The sequence below is a fragment of the Mus caroli genome, unplaced genomic scaffold (genome assembly GCF_978045245.1).
Source record: "Mus caroli unplaced genomic scaffold, Mus_caroli_1 scaffold_19, whole genome shotgun sequence".
NCBI lineage: Eukaryota > Metazoa > Chordata > Mammalia > Rodentia > Muridae > Mus > Mus caroli.
In genome coordinates this window covers 26,506,810-26,533,628 of record NW_028227274.1, presented here as the reverse complement: position 1 = coordinate 26,533,628, position 26,819 = coordinate 26,506,810, and positions in this window count along the sequence as shown.

Genomic DNA, 26,819 nt, shown 5'->3' with positions numbered 1-26,819 from the left:
TACACACACACACACACACACACACACACATGAACACACACACCAACCATTCAACACTTGGGAATCTAAAAAAAAAAAAAAGTTCCATATGCCAGAGACACACTTGCTCAATTAGGTTTAATGTTGTTGTGCTTATCATAGGGAAAGAATCAATCTAGATGTATATCAATTGAAAACAAGCAATAAAGATGTGGTATATATACACAGTAGAATTTTATTCCACTATAAAGGAAAACAAGGTTTGTGAAGTTTGAGTGTGGTAATCAAAACCCTGAAAGACCAGTCATACATGTTCCCTCTCGTATGTAGATTCTAGAAATGGATCTGTAAATTTTTGGGTTTAGTTTGCAGTATATTTAGAAGTCATGAAGTAAAAGGTCATCAGGGTGTGGAAGGCCTGCCTTACAGAAGGAGAGAGATAACAGTTGAAAGGAAAACACAGAAGACAGAGAGAAAGGTAAGACAGCAAAGCTTGGGTTTACCTGTGGTGCACCACAAAGGCTGTGGGGGAGTTGAAGCATGGGGTTGATGTGCTAATGACCTGCCACTGGGAATCTAGCAAGCTAGGTGGAGAGATTGTGGAGCACTCAGTCAGTCTCCACCAGATAACAACAGGTTACCTTTGCTAGCCAGTGCATGGCCAGCCAAGCCTCCAGGGCAGAGGCAGAAGTGTGGAAAAGTGACAGTTTTTTTTTGTTTGTTTGTTTATGTTTTTGTTTTTGTTTTTAATAATTTCAGCAAAATAATTCTGCAAAAGTGCTCATCTAACTCTGTTTTCCTTGATAGATATTTCTTTAAGAATACCTTCCCAGGGACTTCTTAAAGCTGTCTTATAACGAACCTTTTTAAAATAGAAGGAGAAAACTGTAAAATATGTAAATACTGTGTGGAAGGTTGAACCTAGTTGCTTGTCATCACTATTACAACCAGTTACCACAATGGACAGTGTGTTTAAGATGGGATCAATGTAGACACAGCCCATGTGCTATGGAAATGTGATAATCATATGTCACATAGGAAAGTCTTCATTTCTATTATCACCTTACAAGGGCACTTCCACACATCATGCCTATCATAAATAAAACATCTTTATGTAGTTTATAACCATGTATGTGCATATAAATTCTCTTTTATATGAGCGTCAAAGAGAAAGAAGGAGAGAAAAGGGGAGAGGTCAGGCCATGTGTGCTCAAAGCCACGTGGATCATTGAGCCACAGAGAACTGTTCTAAAGAAAGAGGAAATAGGCCCTGGTTATAGTATGTGGTCATTGATGGCAATGGTGGGAATCTTATGACCAGAGAAGAAAATGATGCTTTGGAGACAGGATAGAGGGAGCAATATAAAAAGCCAACTCACAACAGAAGAACAATAATAAAATAAAATAAAATGAAGCTCTTCCATTATGTGGAGTCCCACATGAAGCGTGCAGAAGAACGCGCTGTCAGCCTGAAGTACTGAGTGTTCCCACCAGAATGCAGTTCCTCAGAATGGGAGCAGCTCTCCTGGCATTATGGTCCTGTCACTTCTTGGTAAATCCACGTCATTAGCATTGATTTCTCCAGCAGAGATTAGAGGTTTAGTTAGGAGAGGAAGGCAGGAGTGGATATTATCTGAGCCTGCACAGCTCTGGGTCTCACAGATGACATTTTCCTCTTTGCTTCATTAACTTGCAGAGCTTGTTGAGCTTAGCCTGTTTCTAATTAATTCTTTTACTGGCTTTTTTTTTTTTTGAATGTGCATCATTGCTGGCAAACCATATAAAATGAAGAACTCTCTCTCTAAGGTTTTACCCTTTTAATTATTATTTTTATTGCTCAAATGAAGCTCCAGAATTGCAAATGTTGACATTTTAGTTTATTCTAGTCATTAGAGTTTTCAAAAGAGAAAGGAGAAGGAAAGGAGGGGGAGGAGGGAAGGGTGCAGGCAGGAGGTGGTGCAGGGCAGAGGGAAGCCAGTGAAGCTGGCTCTCCCATGTAGAAAGGAGAAAACAAACAGGTTTGTCAGAAGTGACCCCAGTGATGGCTCTGCCCTTTTGAAAAGAGCAAGAAATGAAATATCCCCACCAATAGGAGACTAATCCCTAGTAGTCTCTTAGCACAGCAGTCTTTGGGCTGCAGAGGGCTTAGTACCATTCTTTTTCTCAGTTGCTTTTCTTCAGCAAGCTCCTAACTAATACACCACATGGGGTTTCGTTGTTGATATTTGTTTCCATTTGGATATTCAAAACCATAGTAATAAATCTGAGAAATAAAAAGCAGCTTCAATAAAAAGTAATTGGTAACAAACTTGCTTTGATGAGCTAGTGAGTTAAAGAAAAGAAAAAGCCAGGTCCAGCATGCTTAGGAAATCAGTTTTAACTAATATTTACGGAACACGTTCATACAAACATATGAGTTTGAGCGTGAGGATAAATGCAGGAGGCTGCGTGGAGGAGAGTTATAAAATGATTTTAGAAAGTTCTACCCGTTTGCTTGTGACATCAAGTTTGTAATATAAGATATATTCAAATAAAAACGTAATACCTACTATTACCAATCTTCTTACTATGCACTGAAAAGATACCTGATTTATAAGTCCATTTTTTCTTGCAAAATGTGTTTCAGTTCCCCAGTCACTCACAAAAGCCTGTTTCAGTCATAACGCAGCTGAACTAGAGCAATGTCCTAATAACACCAATGGAAACTAAATACAAAACATAGCTGTGTTTCTATGGAATAATGCATCCAGAAGTCAAATTTAAATAGTTAGAAATTTGTTTCTGCTGCTGTTGTGGGAGGAAAGTTTTATCAGGTCCAAGTCTTGGGATTCTTTTCATTTGGACTCAAGAACGTGAGCAAGAAGCATTGCTGTCAACTTGCAGATGTGGATGTAGACACAGGAATGAGCATCTCTCACCTTCTACCTCACTCTTGTTCCCAACAGAATGAATGTATAGCCACATCAAGGTAGAGTAAACAGACTACTAGGAAGCCCATTATGTGTCCTGTATGCTTGTGTGTACACACTGTGTTTGCACACACCTACTTCAGGCTGTGTGTTGACATCAGGTGACAACTTGAGGTATCATTCCTTATCTCCTCTTTAATGAATGTTACTCCTCATGTCAAGGGAACTGGGCCCTGGAATTGTAGGGATTCTTCCATCTTCACCTTGCATCTTGCAGTAAAGTCACTGAGTATACTGATATGTGCTATGATGTCTGGCTTTAACATGAGCTCTGGGAATCCCTACTCCTGTCCTCATGCCTCCAAGTCAGAGCTTTCCCTACTGAGCTGTCCTCTTAGCCCTGATAAGGCTTTGGTAATACTTCAAATTATTATTGTTATTTTGAGTTACAGTGAGAAGGAAAGCACTCTGAGGTAGGTATAAAAAGGTAAAAAAATGTAGTGAGCAATCCTAACCCTTAGCAGTGGCAGCAACAGGGATGGGAGGGGGTGATGTGAAGCCTCAGCTTCCTTGCTTTAGGAGTGGTGAATGGTATATGAGGTGGCGGAGGGAGATTAGAAGAAATCAGCATTGCAGGGCTTGGTGCTTTCTCTGCATTTGAAAAAGAACCAAGTTTGGAAAAAGGTCCTCAACAGGAAAGTAGACCCATCAGACCTTAGAAACCCTCCTATCCCCCCAAAACTCTCCCATTTAGATGGCAGTGTGCTAGGGATAAAGCTGTTAGTCTTCCCCCATTAGAAATAGCACAGTTCTGAGTATTTGGTTTTCTCAAGGAGTTTACTTTCTCCAGTTAAAAATAACCATTAAAATTAAACACTCAAAGAGATGAAACATTATTTCCTTCCCTTTCTGGCCTGATTTCAAATCTCATCCTCCCTCTCTGTTAATCCTGACACAAAGCACCAAACCTTAATTTTTAGACTGTACCTCTTTCCCAACTGTATGAAATCAGTCCCTGGGAGACCTTGGCCATGTGGGAACGAGTTTAGATGCCCTGCTGAGAAGCTAGGTCATCTTCTGCAGCCCAGCTAATGAACTGATTCTCTACTGGCAGTGGCATTGGCAAAGAGCTATCACTAGGTGTCTGCACAGCACAAATTAATTTTCCAGTATTATAGAGTGATCCAGCTCTAAAATGCTTACTTCCGCTTCCCTCTGATGTTGGTCTCTGTTGTCAGCTCCTTCCTAATGAAACCAGAGAGTTCTGAGCTTCAAAGTGTATCTGCCCTTTTCTTTGAAATTCCATACAATTCTCTTTAGGATGTACAGTGTTACATGGACATCTCTAGATCAGAGATTTTTCTCAGTGAAGCAAATAATTATGAAAGATTTGGCAAGAGGAGCTGGTGAATTGCATCAGTTTGAATTAAGCCTTTGTTGCAGATATTGGGATTTTTATAATTATGACTCATCTGTACATTTTTGCTGTATTTCCATTTTTTGTCCTTTGAGGAGCAGAGGAGAATTAGGAATGAGAATGTTTTCACTTGAGTTCATCATTACATAAGCATCAGGTAGTCCATGTCTGCAAGGATGGTAGAAGGCAGGCATCCAGAGGAAAATAACGTGGAGTTTAAGATGTCTGAGGTTTTGCCATACTGCTTTGTTTTTGTTTTGTTAAATGCCTTGATTTTCACACAGACCACCATGCATAGAGCACAGAAAAAAATGTAGCCTTTATGAATATATGAGTTTTGGAGGTGACAGAGAGGATAGAATTTGCTAGCAAGGAAAACTTCTTCTAGGCAGGTGGCTCAGCCTTGTGACACTGCCAAGCACTTAACAGCAGCTCCTGAGACTCAAGGCAGCCTTCCATGCTTCTAATGTTTTCCAGACTGTGATACACTGAGCGATAGAAGCTGCCAGAAAATGTCATCAAGAGTGTTGTATAAGTGACAGAAAGACAGTTTGAGTAAGTGTCAGGGCCAGGTGAGCCGACAGGCAGGCCTTATGCTGCTGGAGAGATGGCAAGAAGTAAGGTTCCTGGGGGGAGGCTGGGAAGTATATCTCAGGAAAGGTTGGAATTCATACTTTAATCTTCCTAGAGGTCACATGGACATGGGCCTAGGTCATTTGATGACAATTGTCAAGCTTCATATTTCACTGATAGGCACTATGTCAGGAATACTATGTTCATACTAAACATCATTCGTGCAGAGGGCACAGCACCCAAATTGATTCTAGGTTGACTAAAAGGAAGTAGTAATCTCATTTCAACAAAGTGCCAGCCTGTGCATCATAAGCTACAGCAGGCATCCTTGAAATCCATGAGTCTACAAGGAAGTCAGCTGTCTGGCCAATTCAACACAATGATGCCTTCCATTTTAAAACAAAAAAATAACAGAAATTGCCTTTAGAGTGAATTTCATGTTTTTTTTTTCCTCTTTTAAGTTAGTGTTATTGTTTTAGTTGTTTGTAAAATTTTAGAATATTAAAAATAGTGTGTGCCCTGGTAAGAGATGAAAAGAGGAAGATGTTCTATGGCTCTAAATGATGCAGAAACACTGCAATTATACCTAAATATTCCATCATCCTGACTACAAAAGAAACTAAGCTTCTATATACCTGATGTATTGTAGCCCTGGCTGCAATCGCTTTCATGACCTGAAATTTAGTTTTAAACTCCAACCATGTGTGATGTTGCCTGCATACATTTAAAGTATAATTGTTTTTGAAATTTTATTCAGTTTATTTTTTAGCATCTGGACGATTACTTGTTGGGAATAAAACATCACCTCTGCCCCCTTGTTTCCACCCCTTTCTTTTGTCTTTGCTTTCTCTAACTGCCTAGGAGCTTTGTGGGAATTAGGACAGATTAACTCTATTAGTACATATGGTAAAATTGAGGTTTCTGTTTCTTTTTCAAAACTCTGCAGTGTTTTGTTTTTCTACTAAGGAGGGGTAATGTTTGGATGTTGTGAAAAAAAGGAAGAAAAATTTTACTGTCATGGATGATCCAAAACAGGAAGTAGGCACGGCCCTGTCTCCTCAAAGCACATGACAGCAGTACAGTGTGATTTTATGCTATCCTCAGAATCCAAAGCTCAAGTTCACATGGGAATACATGGAACTGAAAGCATACAAAGTCCAGGTTTAAAAGAACAGCACCATCATTAAAGGGGAGAATAAACAAAAATAGCGAGCAATGTTCAAGATTTGGTTGAGATAGTAGAGTCCTGGCCTGTCATATAGTGATCTTGAGCCTAGTCCCTACAACCACGTAAACTGGGTATGAACACACAAAGCTATGAAACCATTACTTAATTGGTAGAAACAGGAACATTGCCAGAAACAGTAAAAACAGGTAGAAAAACTATAATTATAGTATATAATTAATCAGATTGGGTGTATGTATATCATTTTTTAATTTCACTTTAACAATTGCATACAAGCTAGCAGGAAAATGATCATTGGTTTTGCACAGCTGTGCAAGAACCATTTTAAGAGTTACTATATTTATAATATGGCTTCTTCTATGGTGAACTCAATATTTCCAAGCCTTTGGATTTTTATTTACTGACTTATTAACACCTCCTCCCCCCCAAACACATACATGGAAAGGAAGAGGAGAGGGGAGGGGAGGGGAGAGGGGAGGAGAGACTCTTTCACCTCAAATTTTTCAAAAGGCCATACCTGAGCTTAAATTGTGTGCCAAGACATCTTATATCAGTTAGTATATTCCTCTTTGTTCATGAACTAGAAAGGGACAACAGCAAGTTCAGCCTAAGACTGTGGGAAATGAGAACACATAAGTATAGTTAAGCCAACCCAGTTTGAATCCTACATTACAGCTTGATAATTTGGACTGATTGCCTTCAGGCCCATCTGCAACTGATTATCAGCAAACCAATCAGCACCTGGTAACTTGGAGTAGAAGAAGTGTCCATAACTGTATGGTAACCAAGCTGGGTCTTGTTCTCACACCTAGTCTACTACTAGAATCCGACTATTTCTACCTTATAGGATGAGATTATAAACCAAAGGTCTAAGGATCACTTTCTACTGCCTTCCAGCAGGCTAAGTGGCTAAGTGAGGATAGAGCTTCAGGTCCCCATCAGACTCTTAAAGATGAAAGAGCTTTGAAAGTGTAAGTATGGGGCTATTTTAACCAGACAAGAGTCCAAGAATGGTCTGCTTTACATAAAAATAAAGGAAGCATTGGGAGTAATACTTCAAACTACAGGATTGAAATTTCCTTGAGTAAAATACCTACTGTCTTTAGTCAATATCTTCTAGAGGGGGAATTCTCTGGCAGCTAGAGTGCTCTCAAACTCTTATTTCATTGGCCTCATTGGTGTTTCTGTAGCTGCTGTTTCCCTTCAACAGTAAAATTTCCTCTTTCATTATGACCTTTTCCTTTCAACTAACTTACTGTACTTTTCATTCACCGTGAACAGACATCTCTTCTTGCTGCTATGTTATCTTTGACCAATATCTTCTTTCTTGGTTCATCCATCATCTTAACTGGAGAAAATGTGTTTCCATGGATACAACATTGGTTTATCTTTGATGTTACAAATCCCAAGCTCATTTCCTTCTTCCTGTTGAAGATTTCTACACACGTGAAGTATGTCTTCTGTCACAGTGGGCCTTATTTGAGTATCCTACTTCCTGTATTCTACTTCTTGTAACATAATCAATTTCAAATGGGATTTTGCACATGTTATAATAGAATAGCAGTCACTTCTTATTACATTATTTATCTCTATCTTCCAAGCGATGTCTTTGTTTTATGTGAATATGCATATTTGTGTGTATTCACGTGTGAACACACTTGTGTATGCATGTGTGTGGAGGTCAGAGGACAATGTTGGCTGTCAATATTCATGTGTCTTCTCTCATTTTGGAAGACAGTCTGTCTCTGACCTGAAAGGCTAGCTAGTCAGTGAACTCCAAGGAGCCTCCAGAATCTGTCTTCCATCTCTCCATCAATAGAATTACAGGCCTGAACTTGGGTCCTCATACCTGCAAGACAAATGTTTTGATTGCAGAGCCATCTCCCCAGTCCCTAAATTCCCTTTAAATTCATGAGTACTTCTCAAGTGCTAAGTCCCTGTATTTTTCCCTACAGGCACAGTTGAATCAAAATACAATAGTGTTTTAGACATATTCTCTTGAAACTTAAAAGCAATTCTTAAATTCATTGAAATAAGTATTTTTGGTATTATGAAAATTCCCTTGTACTCACTTCTGAAGCATTACAAGATTTCAGTCTTCTAATGTGAGACTATTACACAACCCTGTTATCTGTTTTATCTGTTCATTCTGAAATAATTATTACCCTATCCAGAGTGTATTCTCTAATAATTATGAGATAAAGCAAATTTTATCAAATCACAATCACCTTACTTACAAATTCCACCAGCATGGTAGCAGCCTTGGATGTAAAGTATTGTTCTCTGATGATTTATAAAAGAAAAATAGCTACATGGTCTTATGACACTGAAAACAAGGTAGAGGGGCAAGCCCAAAGAGTTTAGGTATCTGCTGAAGTCAGTTGATGGTATTCAACATTTTCTACAAAAAAGGATTTTGGTACATTGCTTGGACATAATTTCTAAACTTTGAAAAGTCTTACTTTTGGGAAGCTGATAAGTCACATCTTACAGGCATTCCCATTGTGGGTTGTTTGTCATGCTCAATGCTTTCAGCTTAAATTAGTTTGGCTTTTACTGATCCCTTAATGTGCATAATCTGACCCAATATTGAGATGGTCTTTAGAAAGATAGATAGTTAAGGGGAAAATATATCTGAAGTGATTTTTAAAGATTTCCCCAATGCTAGCAGGCTAATTTGAAGGACTCTAAAAGAATTTTGATCAGAGTGCAATTCTCTCTCATACCTGGATGTTACAAGCTGGCCTTTCAATTTTAGAGTTGCCCATATAGGAGTAAGCACTGAGGGGTCAGGCTTGAATACAAACTGAACTTCCCTTCTAAAACTGATGTTGAAAATGAGATAGGGACCATGTGATAAGTTAGATTTGTATCTACCTTGATTGACATTTCCAAGCAGTGAATTAGAAAAAATATACCATATTAGAAGACCAAGCATTACCATATTATTTCTAGAAGAAAAATGTCAGTTCTTTAGAAATATAAAGTCATTTACTTAATATTTTCATCTACTGTTTGGTATTCATATAGAGTATTTTGATGACAAAAAGTATGCTCAGTTGGAAGCTATGATGAGCTGAGTAATGTGTATATACATGGACCAAAAATTTATTACTTTTAAAATATAAAATTAAATTATAAAGATAAAGTACATGAAAATGAGAACTCAAAATAGTGTTTGATTATTGTGTGTACAATAGTTTTAACTCTAAACTTGAAATACACTGTGAAGAATGAATTAAGATTTTTTTCATGACAAGTGCTTTGCATGTTGGTTCATCTATCATAATATTACATTAGAGCAGTTATTATAATACCATCCTCAGCTTTAGAGGAAAAAATGTCATGTATGTAGACACATCTTAGATTGGACCTTAACACCTAGGACATTTATTTCTGTAATTTGTCATTCTGTCACTCATTTTGTTAATGACAGTATGAAAATTTAGGAAGTAATATTTGGGAATGTCAAAGATATTGTCTAGATGAAGTGGGGTTACTTCAACTTTGTTTCTAGAAGTAAGAGAGAATTGTTGCCTTTGTGAGCTGCCAATTCCTTCTGCACTGATACATGTTCAGCACAAATGGACTATGGTTATCAGGAAGAAGGACTGAGGATGTGTTCCGAAGCCAGTATCTGGTCCCAGATGAAGTCTCAATTCCCCCAAATACATTATGATTGCATTTTAATTACAGTAGATCAAATAGTCTCTATCATGATTTTTAAGCAGTTGTAATAGAGATGAATTGAAGTACTTAGTGATGGTTTTATGATGTAATATATAACTTTCTTCTGGTGCTGTTCTAAAGTTAATAATCATTAATCCTGAATGGGAATATTCTGGTGGCAATCCAGAAAAATAAAATAAACTACTATGAACACTTATTGCAATTAAAGTTAGAAATGTGCTTTGCTCACAGGGCATGTGGAGGAGAAGTGTTCATAGTCTGCAGGAAGTGCATGGTGTTAGGTGTGTGCTCTAAGAAGTCACTTTCCTTGATTGTAGTCAGATGTTAGTTTTGGTCCCATAGGCTTCAACATATCTGTATTTACCAGTTCCCTCACTTTGTTTCTCAGTTTGACAATTTATGTCCTCAAGGGTTAAATCATATATATATACACACATGAAAAAACTTCAAGTGAAATATATTTAATGACAATTAAAATATTGAGCATAAATACCAGGCTGCTGTTACAATGATGTTTGAAACTTCTACTCTTTGCTATTTTTCCAGAAAAAAAAAATTAAAGTGGTTGTCAGTCTATATCTTGTGATGTGAGGAAGATTCTCATGGGCAACACTTTCATAATACTTAAAAAACAACTCATTAAAACATTTCTTCATCCAGCTACTGAAGCTAAAGGAAAAAAACTTTTGTGACTAAGAAGCAGAATGTTCTGAATTCTGAACTCAGATCTTCCTGGTTTTTATTACTAAAGTTTTTGTCCTAAAGAGAAGCACATATCCCATTAAGACTGTTCTTCCCAGCAAGTGTTTCTGACACACTCTATGGCTAGCAAATCAAAGAAGTATGAGTTCTGTAAGTATTTCTTTTCTTTTCAAATAATCTAGTAGGAATATTAAAAGAGATTCATCTGTGTAAGTGTCAGAGTAACTCAACAATATGATCTATTTGGATTCTAAAATAACTCATGATGATGAGAAATAAAGTTATTCAAAAAATAGACAAGGATGGACATAGAGAAATGTAACTGCTCCTGGAGAAACTATATAATTGAATTAGGAAAAGCCTGGACAAAAAAAAAAAAAAAGAGTTGGTTGTAAGGGGAACAAGAACCATGGTGAGAGACTGGTTTTCTTAGGTCAGCCTGTTGGTTGCCAATTTTATTTAAACTTTATTACTCTCCAGATTGGAAAGGTGAGATTCTAATTAGCTCCTTCCCATCATTCAAGGCTCAGTCTCTCTAAGCAATCTTTGGGTAATGATCATAGCTCTACTTTGATCAACTTCAGGGAACTTACAGAAGCCAAAAATTAAACAGATGCTTATGATATTGGCTTCGACCACCTGTTCTCTTGACCTCTTCTCACCCACTTAGTAAAGACCAGTGTTCATCAATTAATCCAAATGATACCAAATATAACTAACACCTAATTAATACCACTCAATTTTATCTCAATACTATAATCTCAGTACTCCCAAATAAAACTTCAGTATATATCATACCTCAATGAAAGAATCACAAATGATGCATAACTCATTCTGGGAAACACTATGTATAATCTTGAGTATAATAATGCAGCCTATTATTTATCCCAAATTTAATTGACCATAATTCATTTGCTTGAAAATAAAACTAACTACATACAATTGCCAATGAATTTTCCTCATGTTAAAAACAATAATAACTCAAATATTGGTGACAAAAAGAAAATTAGTAAACAGGCAGGAGTCTGGGTCCCACCTCCAATCTTTCTTCTAGGTTTCAGATGCTAGGCATTGTACAAAGACCTGGCAGAACTGATTTTACTGTGATCTTCAGAACAGCCTTTAAACTCTCCATGATCTTCCTTCTTTAGCCTCTGGAGGGCCAGTATTATAGATTTTTGCCAACATAATGGGACTTTAGGAACTATTTCAATACTAAAGATTTATCTTGATAGGATAGAGTCAAAGAGTCTGTTCTTTTTCCCCCAATAGTTCTGTATCAATTTTAATACATGTCAAAACTGGATGATCTCATGAATGGACTTGGTCAAAAGAAGTTAATATTGTTCTTTTATTTTAAAGATTTTACCTTAATTTTTTATTATTTTTCACTGTATTTTTTAAATGGCCTGTGCCCATCTTCCCTGCCTACTGATTCTTCTGTTACCCACAGCTGCTCTAAGCCACCTGCTATCTCCAGCAAACCCCAAAATCCCACCACCTCTTCTCCCACCTTCATTAGACCTGCTGATCTGGAAGCATACTGGTTAGATTCCATTTTTGTACCAATCTTCCTGGCACATAGAATCCTCTGGGGGATGGCCAGCTGCCATGAGCAGCATGCTAACCCATATGGACCCACATTTTCCAGCCACCTCTCAGTTTATCTTCATCCGTCCTGCTAATCTGTAACCATACAGTCCAAGGTTACCCATCAGAGACCCTCTACACTAGGATTATCAAGATTAAGTTCCTACCATTTCCTACTATAAAATGAACATCCAAGTATTAAAGTCATCCAGATGACTAAAGGACCTTAAAAGAACACAAACAACAGAACCAGGGCAACACGACACTATCAGAGCACGGCTACCCTACTACAGCAAAACCTAGATACCCTAGCACAACCACAGCATAAGAAAATGGCCATAAATCCAATCTTATAAAGATGATAGAGGCCTTTAAAGAGGAAATATGGGAAAATACAATCAAATAAGGAGAAATCTTTAAAGAGGAAACAAATCCCTTAAAGATATACAGGAAAATAAAATTAAACACATGAAGAAAATAAGTAAAATTGTGCAAGACCAGAAAGTGAAATAGACATAATTAAGAAAACATAAACTGAAGGAGTCCTGGGGATGGAAACCCTAGGCAAGAGAACAGGAGTAACAGATGAGAGCTTCACAAATGGATTACAAGAGATGGGAGAAACTAGGCTTTAGAAAATACAATAAAAGAAACTGACAATACATCATTCAAAGAAAACGTTAAACCTAAAAAAGTTCCTGACACAAAACATTCAGGAAATCTTGGATACCATGAAAAGACCTAACTTAAGAGTAATAGGAAAGTATTCTAACATTCCTATAACCTCTAAGGAAATAGAAACAGTCACTAAAAATCTCCCAACCAAATATCCCCTGGGGCCAGCTGGTTTTAGTACAGAATTCTACCATTGCTTCAAAAATGAACTAAGACCAATACTCCCCAAACTATTCTACAAAATAAAGATAGAAGTAATACTGCCAAACTCGTTCTATAAAGCCATAGTCACCCTGATACCAAAACCACACACACACTCAACAAAGAAGAATTTCAGACTATTTTCTTTTATGAAGATTAATGGAAAAATATTCAATAAATACTTGCAAAACAAATCCAGGAAGATATCAAAAACACCATCCATCATGATCAAGTAGACTTGAACTCTGGGATAGAGGGATATTTCAGTTTATGAGAGTCCATCAACATAATCCTCCATATAAACAAACTGAAAGAAAAAAATCCATGATAAATCTCTTTGGATTCTGAAATGCCATTGACAAAATCATATAGCCCTTAACAAACGTTAAAAATTCTTACAGAGATCATGATATAAGGTGCATCCCTAAATATACTATAAGCAATATACACCAAGGCAATAGCCAACACCAAATTAAATGAATAAAAAAAAACTTTTATTAAAACTGGGGACAAGATAAAGCTGCACATTCTCTCCCTTTCTATTCACTATAGGACTTGAAGTTCTATAAGATATTGAAGTTCTGAAAGAGACTGAGGGGATAAAAATTCCATATATTGGAAAAGAAGTAGTCAGATATGATATGATATAATATGATATGATATTGTACATAAGTGACCCCAAAATTTCTACCAGAGAACTCCTATAGCTAATAAACACCTGCAAAGTGTCTGGATACAAAATTAACTCAAAGAGTTAGTAACCTTAATTTATAAAAATTATATATGGACTGAGAACCAAATTACAGAAGCAGCACACTTTAAAATAGCCACAAAAATATAATATAACGTGGTGTAACTCTAATAAAGCAAGTGAAAGACATATATGACTAGGATTTCAAGAAACTTGAAGAAATTGAGGAAGATATCAGAAGATGGAAAAATCTCTCACAGATTTTATAAAAATCTGTAGGATTACCATTTTTAAAAATCTATCTATCTATCTATCTATCTATCTATCTATCTATCTATCTATCTATCTATCTATGAGTGCTCTACCTGCAAGAGTATAAGATTCCATTATAGATGTTTGTGAGTCACAATATGGTTTTTGGGAATTGAACTCAGAACTTCTGGAAGAACAGCTAATGAGCTTAACCAGTGACCCATTTACCCAGGCCGGGATTGGTAGGATATAAAAACTGAAAATGGCTATCTTGCCAAAAGCAATTTACAGATATAATCTAACTCCCATGAAAATTCCAACACGATTCTTGATAGAGTAAATCTCAATTTCATAGGGAAAAAACAACAACAAAAAACCAAACAACAAAAAACAAAACAAACAAAACAAACAAAACCAAGGATACCTAAAACAATCATGAATAATAAAAGAATGTCTGGGAGAATCACTATTCCTACCTCAAGCTATACTAGAGTAATAGTGGTAAAAAAAAAAAAAAAATTCATGGAATTGGTATAGGACCAGACATATGGGTAAATGGAATTGAAATGAAGACCCTGAAATAAACTCACGCACCTATGGACACTTGGTTTTTGACAAATATGGGAAAACCATACAATGGAAAGAGGAAAGCATCTTCAACAATTGTTAATGGTCTAACTGGATGTCTGCATGTAGAAAAATCCAAATAGTTCTATAATTATCACCCTGGACAAAACTCAAATCCAAGTGAATCAAAGACCTCAATGTAAAACCTGATATACTAAAATCCAACAGAACAGAAAGTGGAGAGTAACCTTGAACTCATTGGTACAGGAGACAACTTCCTGAACAGAATGCCAATGGCTCAGCTTCTAAGACCAAAAATTGTTAAATGGGACCTTATGAAAGTGAGAAGCTTCTGTAAAGCAAAGGACGTTGTCATTAGGACACAATGCCAGCCTAGACATTGGCAAAGGACATTTACAAACCATACATCTGACAGAGGACTAAAACACGAAATATATAAAGAACTCAAGGAGTTAGACACAACTCAAATAACCCAACTTAAAAATGGGGTACAAAGCTAAGCATAATTCTCAACTGAGGAATCTTGAAAGGCCAAGAAACACTTAAATACATTTTCAAAGCCATTAGCCAACAGGAAAATGGAAATGAAAATGACTCTGAAGTTCTGTCTAACACCTGTCAGAATGACTAAGATCAAAATGTCAAGTTTTAGCACATGCTGGTAAGGATGTAGAACAAGGGGAACACTCCTCCATTGTTGATGGGAGTGCAAACTTGTACAACCACTTGAGAAATCAATTTAGCAATTTCTAAGACAAACTGGAATAGTTTCTATTTCAAGACCCAGCTATACCACTCCTGAGCATATATCTAAAAGACACCCCACTATACCACAAGGGCACTTCCATAACTATGTTCGTAGCTGCTTTATTTGTAATAGTCAGAAACTCAAAAGAACCTAGATGCCCCTCAACTGAAGAATAGATAATGGAAAACTGGTATACTTAGTGCAATACTATTCAACTATTGAAAGCAAAGACATTATGAATTTTGCAGGCAAATGGATTATGTTTGAGAATATCACCCTGAGTGAGGTAACCCAGACCCAAAAAGACATGCATGGTATGTACTCACTTATAAGTGGATATTGACCATAAAATACAGGATACACCACTAACCCAGAGACATTAAACAAGAAGGAATGTCCAAGTGAGCATACTTGAATCTCACTAGGAAGGGGGAATAAAATAGTACTAGGGAGGAGATGCAGGGAGGAAACTGAGTTGAAGAGGGGAAGGGAATGTGGAGGTTTTCAGGGTCAGTTGTGAGGAGACACAGGGGATATGACCAGGTGTCCATGGGAATGAAGGGAAATCTGCAAGTGGCTTGGATCAGGCAGTAGGGGCATCTCCAGGACATGCTAGAGATAGGGAAGACTTGCAAATAGCAATGGGGATGCCTTAACTGAGGCTCACCATAGTACGGTTATGAAACCTAAAGAAGCCACCTCCTGTAGTCAGGCAGGAACTTCAATAGAGTTATAGGGGCAACAATCCAGCTACAAATTTTATCCTGTCTATAAGAAATTCAGGGACAGAGGATGCTGCAGAGACTGAGGGAACGATGAAGCAATAACCATCCCATGGGCAAGCACCAATCCCTGACACTACTAATGATACTCTGTTATTCTTACAGACAGGAAGCTAGCATAATTGTCCTATGAGCCTCTCCACCCAGCAGGTTACTCAGACAGATGCAAAACATTGCATGCTTACTCTACTCGATGGAGCTTTGAGATTATCATGGAAGAGTTGGTAGAAAGATTGAGTCCTGAAGGGGATAGGAACTCCACAGGGAGACCAACAGAGTCAAATGACCTAGACCCTTGGGGACTTTCAGAGTCTGAAGCACAGACAAAAGCACATACACAGGCTGGGCCTAGGCCCCCAGAATATATGTAGCAAATGTGTACATTCATCTTCCTGTGAGACCTGAACAACTGGAGCATGGGCTATTCCTAAAGCTGTTGCCTATCTTTTGAAACTGTTCCCCTAACTTGGCTGTCTTTTCTGGCTCTGGTAAGAGTGGTAGTGCCTAGCCCTGCAGAAACTTGATGTGCCAGAGTGGGAGAATAATTGGGGTGGGGGTCGGGGTGGGGTGCTCCTCTTTCTAAGAGGAGGTGGGGAGGGAGAATCAGGGGAGGGACTCTTGGAAGGTGGGGCTAGGAATGGTGACAGCATTTGGAAATAAAGTAAATTTAAAAAATATTTAAAAATAAATAAATGAAATGGGCCCAAGAAAGAACATACATACACACACACACACACACACACACACACACACACACACACACACACACTTTTTTTTTTTAGAACAGTAAGAACAAAATATCCCCTGCCCTAAATGTTCCTTTTAAATGTGTTAGCCTGAACATGACAAGATCTGCCCTGAGGGTGAGGTTCTAATACCCTGTGACTTTGTGTCTTCCTTCCTTCCTTTATCCATTGTGGGGTTTTTGTCTCGTTTTAATTTGTACAGATCTTGTGCCAATGTCATAGTCTCTGTAAGTTCATATGTGCACCAGTCCTATTGTATCTGAAAAATTCTTTCTCTTTAGAGACATATAGCACATCTTACAGTTATTCTCTCTTCTCTCTTCTATAGAGATCCTTGAGCCTTGAGGGCAAGAAAATCATAAAGACATTCAGTTTATGCCTGAGTGCTCCCATTTATGGCTGATTGCTTTTGCTTTCTACATATCATCCACTTGTGACTATCTATGTCCATTACTATCTACTGAGATAGGCTTCTCTGATGAGGAGTTAATGATGCAGGAATCTGCATGTATAGCAATATGTCCACATTAAGAAACACCACGAGCATCAGTACTCCAGATGCATGGATTCCATTTCAAAAACACAAAGAACCACTAAGACTAAATGCTCACATTGAACACTGATAACTTAGCATAGCTTTACAATGACCTGGATAAGTTACGCAGGAACATTCAGGCAGTATTAAGATAGACTCACAAAGTTTAAAGGTAGAGCACAAAAAGTTGGAAGAAAAAAATGGTGGTAGAGTAGATGGTGAATTTGAGAGAGGAAACAGAGAGTAGGTTGATCAGAATACATGACAGATATTCATGAGATTCTTAATAAAATATAATAATGAAGAAAAGTTCTATATTCACTATGAACTTTTCATATCAGAATGGTATTTATGATTTATAGTCATTCATAGTGTCATGAAAATTAAATGCTTAATTGCAGATTCTGACTTACACTTGATTGTTAAGAAACAGACAATATTGTTCCCCAACTTTTGTCAATTATATCACCATGTTTTAGTAATAATGTGTGTGTGTGTGTGTGTGTGTGTGTGTGCGCGCGCGCATGCGCGTGTTTATATTCTACTCTGGAGTAATAAAGTTCTCAGAATATTTTAAAAATGACATCTATGAGACATATTTATAATCTTAAACCTTGGTCGAGGGTATTGACACAATCAAACTTGATCCTCGATTTTAGGATTATTTTTACAAAGGTGATAGGACATTTGACCAATGTTGCAGGCTGATCTGAAGACTTAGTTTGGGCAAAGAGATAATTTCCTCTTATCTGTGTTGTTGTTGGCAACATTTGTTTCCTCAAAGACCAGTGAGCTATACTCTCCACACCTTGCTAGTGATTGTACGAGAACTGCCTCCTTTCTCAGAATGTAAGATTTTCCTCCTTGCTTCCTTAGAATAGGGAAGATTACAGATTCTCAGGTGATGATGTTACTAATGGCTGGTAATTAAACGTTGAAAGACCCTGGGAATCATTTACTATGTCTTGGCTATGTAATTAGCTTGCTTGTCATCCAGTTTGGGAAGCTTTCTCACTACTGGGAGAATTGCTCTAGATGTTGCCAACTGAAGCTCTTGTGAAAAACCACTGTTTGTCTGCTAGAAGTAGCTGTCTTTGTTGTAGTTTTTGCTGAGGAAAGAAGCATGGGATATCCAGGGATGTCACAGGATATTGAAAAAAAACATGTATTTGGAGTTTTATTCAGCCATGTAAAAGTAAATTATGATATATGAAAAAGGTACAAATTACAATTATATTATTGAAAAACATAAGTCAGATTCAGAAAGACAACTAGCTTAGGTTTTCTCTCTTATATTCCTAATTTTACATAGATACATAAGATGGTATATATACACCCCAGACTGCTGGTAAAATTTTTGAAAGAAAAAGTCAGAGCTATTTGTTGAACAGTGAAGAGCAGAGGTCAATGGAGTCAGTAACTTACCTCATGAAATCACTTTGTCCACTGCAACTAAAAACAAAAGACATGGACAGTCCAATTAATACTCTGGACAGCACTGTGAAATTGCTTTCTAAACCTGCCATGATAAAAACAAATGAACATTTTGATTAAATATATATCATTAGGGTGACATGTTATGATCTCAACCTCTTGTTTAATGATCTAATTAACACCAACCAAAATTCACTATGGAGTTTTAGATCAAATAACTCAAGTTACAAAACCAAGAAAAAAATATAGGATAAAAAGATGATTTGTGACAAAGAGAAAGAAAACTGTATTACTGAAACATTTCTATTTTTCTTTCTAATTTCGATCTCTGGACAAAGAAAGTAAAATTTAGTCATTCATAACTCAGGCAAAACAGGGCTTCCTTCCCAGGTGTTCTTTGACTGTCAGTTGCCTATTAGTATTTTTTGCTTTGGTCTTGGTCTTGGTTTTGGTTTTGGTTTTGGTGTTTTGGTTTTGGTTTTGGTTTTGGTTTTGGTTTTGGTTTTGGTTTTGGTTTTGGTTTTGGTTTTGGTTTTGGTTTTGGTTTTGGTGTTGGTGTTGGTTTTGGTGTTGGTTTTGGTTTTGGTGTTGGTTTTGGTTTTAGTTTAGTTTTGGTTTTGTTCTCACCAGAGAAGATATAGTGATATGATTACATGGTGGATAAATTGGGGTAAATACAAGGCCTTATTTTGTCTGAGGTGGTGAAGCAAAGAAGACTGAAGCAGAGCTGGTAAAGAGAATACAAATGGTAGAAGTTAGACAAAAGGTTGAATTGACAGGTCATAAAAAAAGGAAGTTAAAACAAGGAGCCAAGAGGCAAGAGCAGGAATTGACAAAGTTTGTGAGGGAAGCACCCAGTAATTAACCTAGGGACCTTTCTGTGTGACAGTGTCCCACCAGACCTGTGGGTAGTATCAAGACTTGGACTTGCAGACTCCCCTTTCAGAAGAGGGTTTCATGGATATTTATTAGATGAAGAACATGTTTTCAAGAAAAAAATTTCTCTGGAACCAGGCAAAAGGAATCAATCTGAAATCTGAATAACACATCGTAATATAGGTCTCAACATATTCCAGGTGTCTTCCAATGCCAAGGCTTTTGTTCTTTATTTCCAGGGAAAGTGCTGACTTTGCCTTTACTGGTCAGTGTGGCTTCCTAGTCTTAGGATTTCCACCACATGTGTAAGAATTGACACTAGAGGATGAAGTGGAATGGATGATGGGAAATGGGGGAAGAGTATTTACATGGCTCCTTAGAGAAAACCAACTCTACTATAAATTTTGTGATTTCTGCTTATTTCAATTAAGGTTAATGACCAGAAGAGTTCAGTGCAGAGAGAGACCTGGATGGTAAATGATGCTCAAAGTTAAAGCTATAGGAACGCTCCAGGTTCTATGAGTGCAAAACAGCAGATTAGGCTAGAGGGTCAGACATGCTGAAGCCTGTTAGGGACTAATAAACACAACACAGAAGGTCAAAAGCCTTATTCTGAGGATAGATGGATGAGCAAGAATATAAAGACATAAGGTCAAACACTTGTGCCATATTGGGCCATAGGAGAGGGATGTGCATTTGGAAGATACCTCCTCACAAATATGAATGTTTGAATCTCTGGCAAAATGAAACAGTTGATACCTCCATATGAGACTGAAAAGCAGAATACCAGAATGCCAGAATACCAGAATACATACATACATACTTACATACATACATACATATGTATGCCGTACATACTTATGTATGTTTATATTGGTTAGGAAATTAAGAGCAGCATTCAGGACTCAGACCTGTAGGATGAGAAGGACAGGACTTGACATCACACTGTGGAGGATGGCATAGTCATTTTCTCTTAATTCCCTACCAGTGTTTTTATACTGCCTCATGTGTTGTACAATTAACTCCTTTGTATACCATCCTGTGGTCATTTTCTTCACAGTCATGATATCAAACTACTCTCTTCCTTCTTGAAAGTCTAAACTGGCTAACAGTGTTCACATGGGACACTGTGGAAATGAAAGAAAATTTTGGATATACAGATATCAAGTTAGAGATATATATGTGTATACTCATATGTATATGCAGGTGACAGAACTTAACAAAGAATGAGCTTGAAAGAGAGCAAAAAGGGTATGTGGAAAGGTTTGCAGTGAGTGAAGCATATGGGTAATAGTTTAATTATATTATAGTTTCAACAATAAAATGAATACTAGATAACATATACTTAGTCTCAGTTATTTACCTAACAACAGAACTGCAGATTTCACAAAATTATTGAGAAGTGAAAACAAATAGTTATAACCACAGCCATGGAGTGATACTCAACAGGTATGAATTCCCTCTATTCAAACCTCTATCTTCTTTGCCCTTCTATTATGCAGTTACATGATACTCTCCTTCCTGATAACAAACCCACTTTGTGGTCCTCTGTGGTCTTTCTGTTTCAACCACAACACATGCCACTGAGTATTACTCTACTCAAGGTTGGCCAGGTGTTGGCCTCTCATGGATTGTAGGGAAAAACAATATCTCTGTTTAACCAAGGGTGTCATTATGTACCAGATGGTTGAGTAGCTAGCATTAATCAGTTACGGGGGAGCCACAGAACTGAAAATACAAAGGCTGTCAGTTAAGACAGCCTTGACAATTTGCATATACCTTGTAATGTTTCTCTCACCCTGGCAGATGTAATGTAAGTTTTAATTCACTTAAGATCCACCTCATTATGAAATGGATACGCACAAGCACTGAAGCAGCCTTGAGTCCCATGATATGATATGAATATTAACTCCTCTGGTGTCTACTACTTTTTTATTTCTTTTATTTTTGAGATTATAACATATTAACATATTTCCTCTTTCCCCTTTCCTCCCATATACCTGTCTCTGAACTCTTTCAAATCCAACATCTCTTTCTTCATTGATTAATGTTACATGCATATACATATATATTAACAAATACAACCTGTTTGTTCTATATAGTGTTATTAATATTTTTTGTTTTAGAGGCTATTTGGATTAGAAAACTAATTTGTTGTTTTCATTCCTTGTGGAAAACTGTTTTGTTTTTTCTTTGTTTTTCTACTTTTGCAGTTGCCTATAGTTTTTGATGTAAAATGGAGACATATTGCTCTTTCTCCCTTTCTACCTTTCCATGCTTATTGTTGTTTTCATATTTTAATGTGTTTTGTTTACTAGATGATGTTTGGGATTTTTCATTTTTCAGAGAGTAGTTCAGATTTAAGATGTAAGGATCAATTAATTATATTCAAAGATGTTTTACTTATATACTGCCTATAACTCTGATAATGACCATCACCAAAAGCAATGTGGGCTGGAAAGTGTTTATTTGTTTTACACATCCCAGGTTACAAGGCCACACAGAAGGAATGTAAGATATGCCTGAAGCAGGACTGGAGCTTGGAAGAAGAAAACTGAAGAGGAGGCCAGAGAGTATTTAATTTCTCTCCCCCCTCCCACACACCGTGTACCCCCCCCCCCACAGAGTTGGTACCATCTCAGAGGGCTTAGTCCTACTACAACAATGAAAATGACTCTTAGACAATCTAATGTCTCATACTTCTGCCTGAATCTTCTCAATTCAATTTCCCTCTTCCTTGCTGACCCTAACTTGTATAAAGTTGGCAGCAATAAATAAATAAATAGCTAGCTAGCACAGATGTCTTTTAGTTGAATAATGGGTAAGGAATCTTGGCAATTAGAGTGCCTCTTTGTTGATATGGACTATGATTGTTTTTGGAAACACTGTTCCAAGAGAGATTACAAGATATAGAAGATAAAATCTCAGCATTTAGGACTAACACCATCTGCACATGAAGCTAGATGGTAAAAATCAAGGTGTATACAGAATACACCAACATCTCTTTTACTCGTGTTGCATATGAATTGCAGTAGCCTCTTGCCAAAGGAAGCATCATTTAGTCCAACAGAAATGAGTGTTGGTCAGAATCATTTGAAAATTCAAAGCTTCCAGTGGAGGGAAATTTTTGAAGATTAGTATTGTGAGATTTACAGAGAAACATAAGGCCGTTGGTTAAAAACTTCCTGCCTGTGGATACACCACGGACAGACCTTGATGGGGAAACCTTAGAGCAACATGAGCAGGGAGCTTTAAGGTGGGTTTATGATGAAGTCAAAGAAATCAACACTGGCATCCTAGCTGTTTTCAGAGAAGCTTCAGCTGCTTCAGAATGGCTTTGTGCAACTTCTCCCACTGAAGTATCCACAAAGAATGTCTGGTGTGGGTCATGACTCCCGGAATCCCATTAAAGCTCCTCAGTAGACTCCTACTGAAAGGCTCACAGTGCAGCAGCATCCCCAAAGTGCAGCAGCATCCCCAAAGTGCAGAAGCATCCCCAAAGTGCAGAAGCATCCCCAAAGTAACACTTCGGAGATGATAGGAGGGTTCTTTTTTTGGGAGAACTTTAAAGAGAAATTATATTTTTGGTTCTTGATTTTGTTTTGTTTTGTTTTAACATCTTGATTTACTGACATTAATTCTGGGCCAAGACACTGCCCATTGTTCTCTGAATTCACTATGAAGAAATTCCTTCCATGATGTATGAAGAGTCCTCATTATGCAAATATTGTATTTGCGTTTATAAGGTCAGCCAAAAGGTAAACAATAAAACGAAAACATGTTGATTAGTTACTTTCCCTGTTGCTTTGGCTAAAGAAAACAACTCAAAGGAGAAAGGCTTATCTCATAATGTATGGGTATAGTTCATCGGAATAAGACAGGCATGGGGGAGTATTAAGTGGGAGCTAGGCATTGGCATTCAAAGTCTTGAAACAGAGAGTAAGTTACTCATCTACCTTTTTACTTTCTATTCAATCCAGGATCTCATCTCCTGGGGATGGTGCCATCCCTGATTAAGATGGATTTTTCTAACTCATTCCTTCATAGGCATGTCCAGAGACCAACTTAATCTACAGCCTTCCTCAGAGACACACACAGAGCCTTGTTTCTTAGATGATTCTAGATCTTGCCTAACAGTCAATTTGAATAATCACAAATTTCTTACTCCATGAAAATAGGATATGTGTTTATACATGATAAAATTTTTACAGCTTTTTCTCATTTAGTAAAAAGATTAAACATGTTTCATTTGATAATTTAACATTTCTACTAATCACAGAAAAATGAAAAGAAAATATTCTATCTTAAAATCACACATACACACAAATATATATGTATATAAATATATACATATATATATAAGTTTATTGTCAATCTAATTTAATTTCAAAATATGCATGTGTGTGTTTGTGTGCATGCTTGTGTGTGTTGTGTGTGTGAGTGGGTACATGTCTGTCTATTTGTGTGCATTGGTGTGATAGTAGTAACCTGGCATGTGTACGTCCTGTATGTATGTTATGTATGTATGATAGTACAGGCATGTGATAGAAGTGGGGTGGGTATGTGGCATCTAAACTCTGTGTTCAACTTCATGCCATTTAGTTCTCATTATTGGTTGCATGTATATATGCATGCATGCATGCATGCATGTATATATGCATGCATGTATGTATGTTTGTATGTATGTATGTATGTATGTATGTATGTTTTACTTATTTACTTAGTTTTTGTTTATTTGAAACAGGGTTTCCTGGGAAAAACTTCCATCTGCCAGGCAGACTTTGAATTCAGAGATCCACCTGTCTCTGACTCCACAATGATGGGATTAAGGAACTATAACACCATACCCAGCTTGGCTTCCCTTTCTTTCCTAACTCTAAGAATGTTTTGTTGTTGTTTTGTTTTGTTTTTTAATTTCTGCTTCTGTTACTTTATTGTACATTTAGTTTAATTTCCAAATCTCTGCCCGCCCCCCTCAGTGTGTCAGTATGTCTGTCTGTCCATCTGTCTGACTCTTCTCTCTCTCTCTCTCTCTCTCTCTCTCTCTCTCTCTATATATATATATATATATATATATATATATATATATATACAGTGTGTGTGTGTGGTAAAGCATCCTTCTTACTGCCCTTATACCGACATCATCACCATCCTTGATCACATCTCATGCTCTGGACATATATCTTATTTACCTATAGTATTTGTAATAAAATATATGTAACATTAATGATAAAGTTTACTTAATATAATATGTCCAAACTATGCTTATTTCAGTGTGCAATGATATAAACATGCTAGTCCATTACCTTTTTATCTTACTTCTAGTACATTCTTTGAACCTTAAGTGTGTTTTCTGTTTAAAGAGCTGCTCACTGTCTTGGTGGTCTTTGGAGTGTTTAGTAGCCACATGTATGTTGTAGCTACTGCTTTAGAAGTGTAGAAATTAAAATTATTGTTATACCAGGATTGTAACACATAATTCTTTTAAGATCTAAGGTACTTCTGATTGGGCTAAGATAGGTCATTTGAACAACAACAAAAAAATTAAAATATGATCAATAGCCAATCAGGTTCTAATTTCTGATAATTTCTATTGAGTTGGAGAATCATCTCAATGGTCAGTAACAATGGATCATATTGGATACAGAATTAGTTTTAACTAAATGGTTTGGTTATATGGTTAATGTAGATGGGAAAATATATAGGGAAGTAGAACACTGAATCATAGAGGACTGAAGAGAAATGTTTCTTTGATATAATATTTCTGGCCACCTGACATGACAATCTGCTACTAAACCACCATTGAATTTTAGGCTGTAAGTAGGTAGGTAAGGATGCAATTATTAGGCACTTCATTAGTTACTTCTTGGTTTTACTAGAATGTTAGTAGTGGCTATGTAATGTCACTAAGTAACTAACATGTTCTATGAAAATTTATTGTCCATTTTCTCCTGTTAAATGTAGAATTTGCCACAATACCTTCTAGGACTTGCATCTTTGTTCACGGTTTTGTTTCTTTGAGATAACAAGGCCAATGTGGTAATGAAAAAGGGGAATATCAGTCAAATACATGTATCTTAAGGAAGCTTAGCCTAACCAGGATACATTACAGAGGAAAAACAACAACAACAGCAGCAACAGCAACAGCAGCAGCAACAACAACATCAACAACAACAAATATTTCTCATAAGGTACCAGTAACTTCAGATCTGGTGTACTTAAGTCTAAAAGCAGGCCTTGGCTTTTCATAGAAGAAGGTTATCCTAAAACAGCTTTGAACTCAGAAAGCCAGGTGTGCTGGGTTTCCTTCAAAAGGCCCTGGCCTGTACCATCTGCTTCAGGGCTAAAGAGTCTCATCTCAGACAATTTATTTTCCACTAAAAGATGAATGAATGGTAGTATGTATGTGTTCTGGGTAATATGGTAGCAGTTTGGGCAGGATTTTCAGTTCTTTCTATGTCTGTGGGCTAAAGTTGATTTTGATAAGGTTGCCAAAGGACATACACACTTCTCCTCCTCAAAACATCTGTGGGTGATCCATTCCCCACAAATGACATTATCTGTCTTCCTGCTAGCTGACTGGGGAGCCAGTGTGCCAAACTCTCACAGCTGTGGGGGCATAGCTGACTATCCATCTTCAAAATGTGCCACATGCCAGTTGTTTGGATGGAAGTCACTTGGAAAAGTCACTTCATACAAAGAAACTTTATCAGAGATCTATCTTCCTGGCAAGTGTTTGGCTTCTGTTTTGTCTGATCCCAAGGGAGAGCTGTGATGAGCCCAACCACATCTTCCATCAGATAGTGACCTTGACTTCAGGGACTTCCTATCAGCTTCAACAGCATGCCCGAGTCACATAAATTGAATATGTTCACATCATTTGTCACACTGAATAAAGAAAAATTTCATTTCTCAATATGTGATGGCAGCTTCATACTTTAAATATTACAGTTATCCTGATCAAAATACCTCTTATTCTCTGCAATGACAGACATGAGTTAATAGCAATTCTCTTCCATTAATGAAAATATGTTAGGTATTTCAATCATTTGAGTAGTTGTATATTTTGGTAGAAATATTAATTTATGTATTAAGCAGCAATGAAAAAGTTCAAATTCCTATAACAAAGTGTGTTCCATGGCATTCTACAGAGAAATAAAGAGCTTGATCCATGATTTGCATGTAACTCTTGTATCGTTATGCACAGATACACATTGTAAATGTACATGTAAATGTGACTAATTC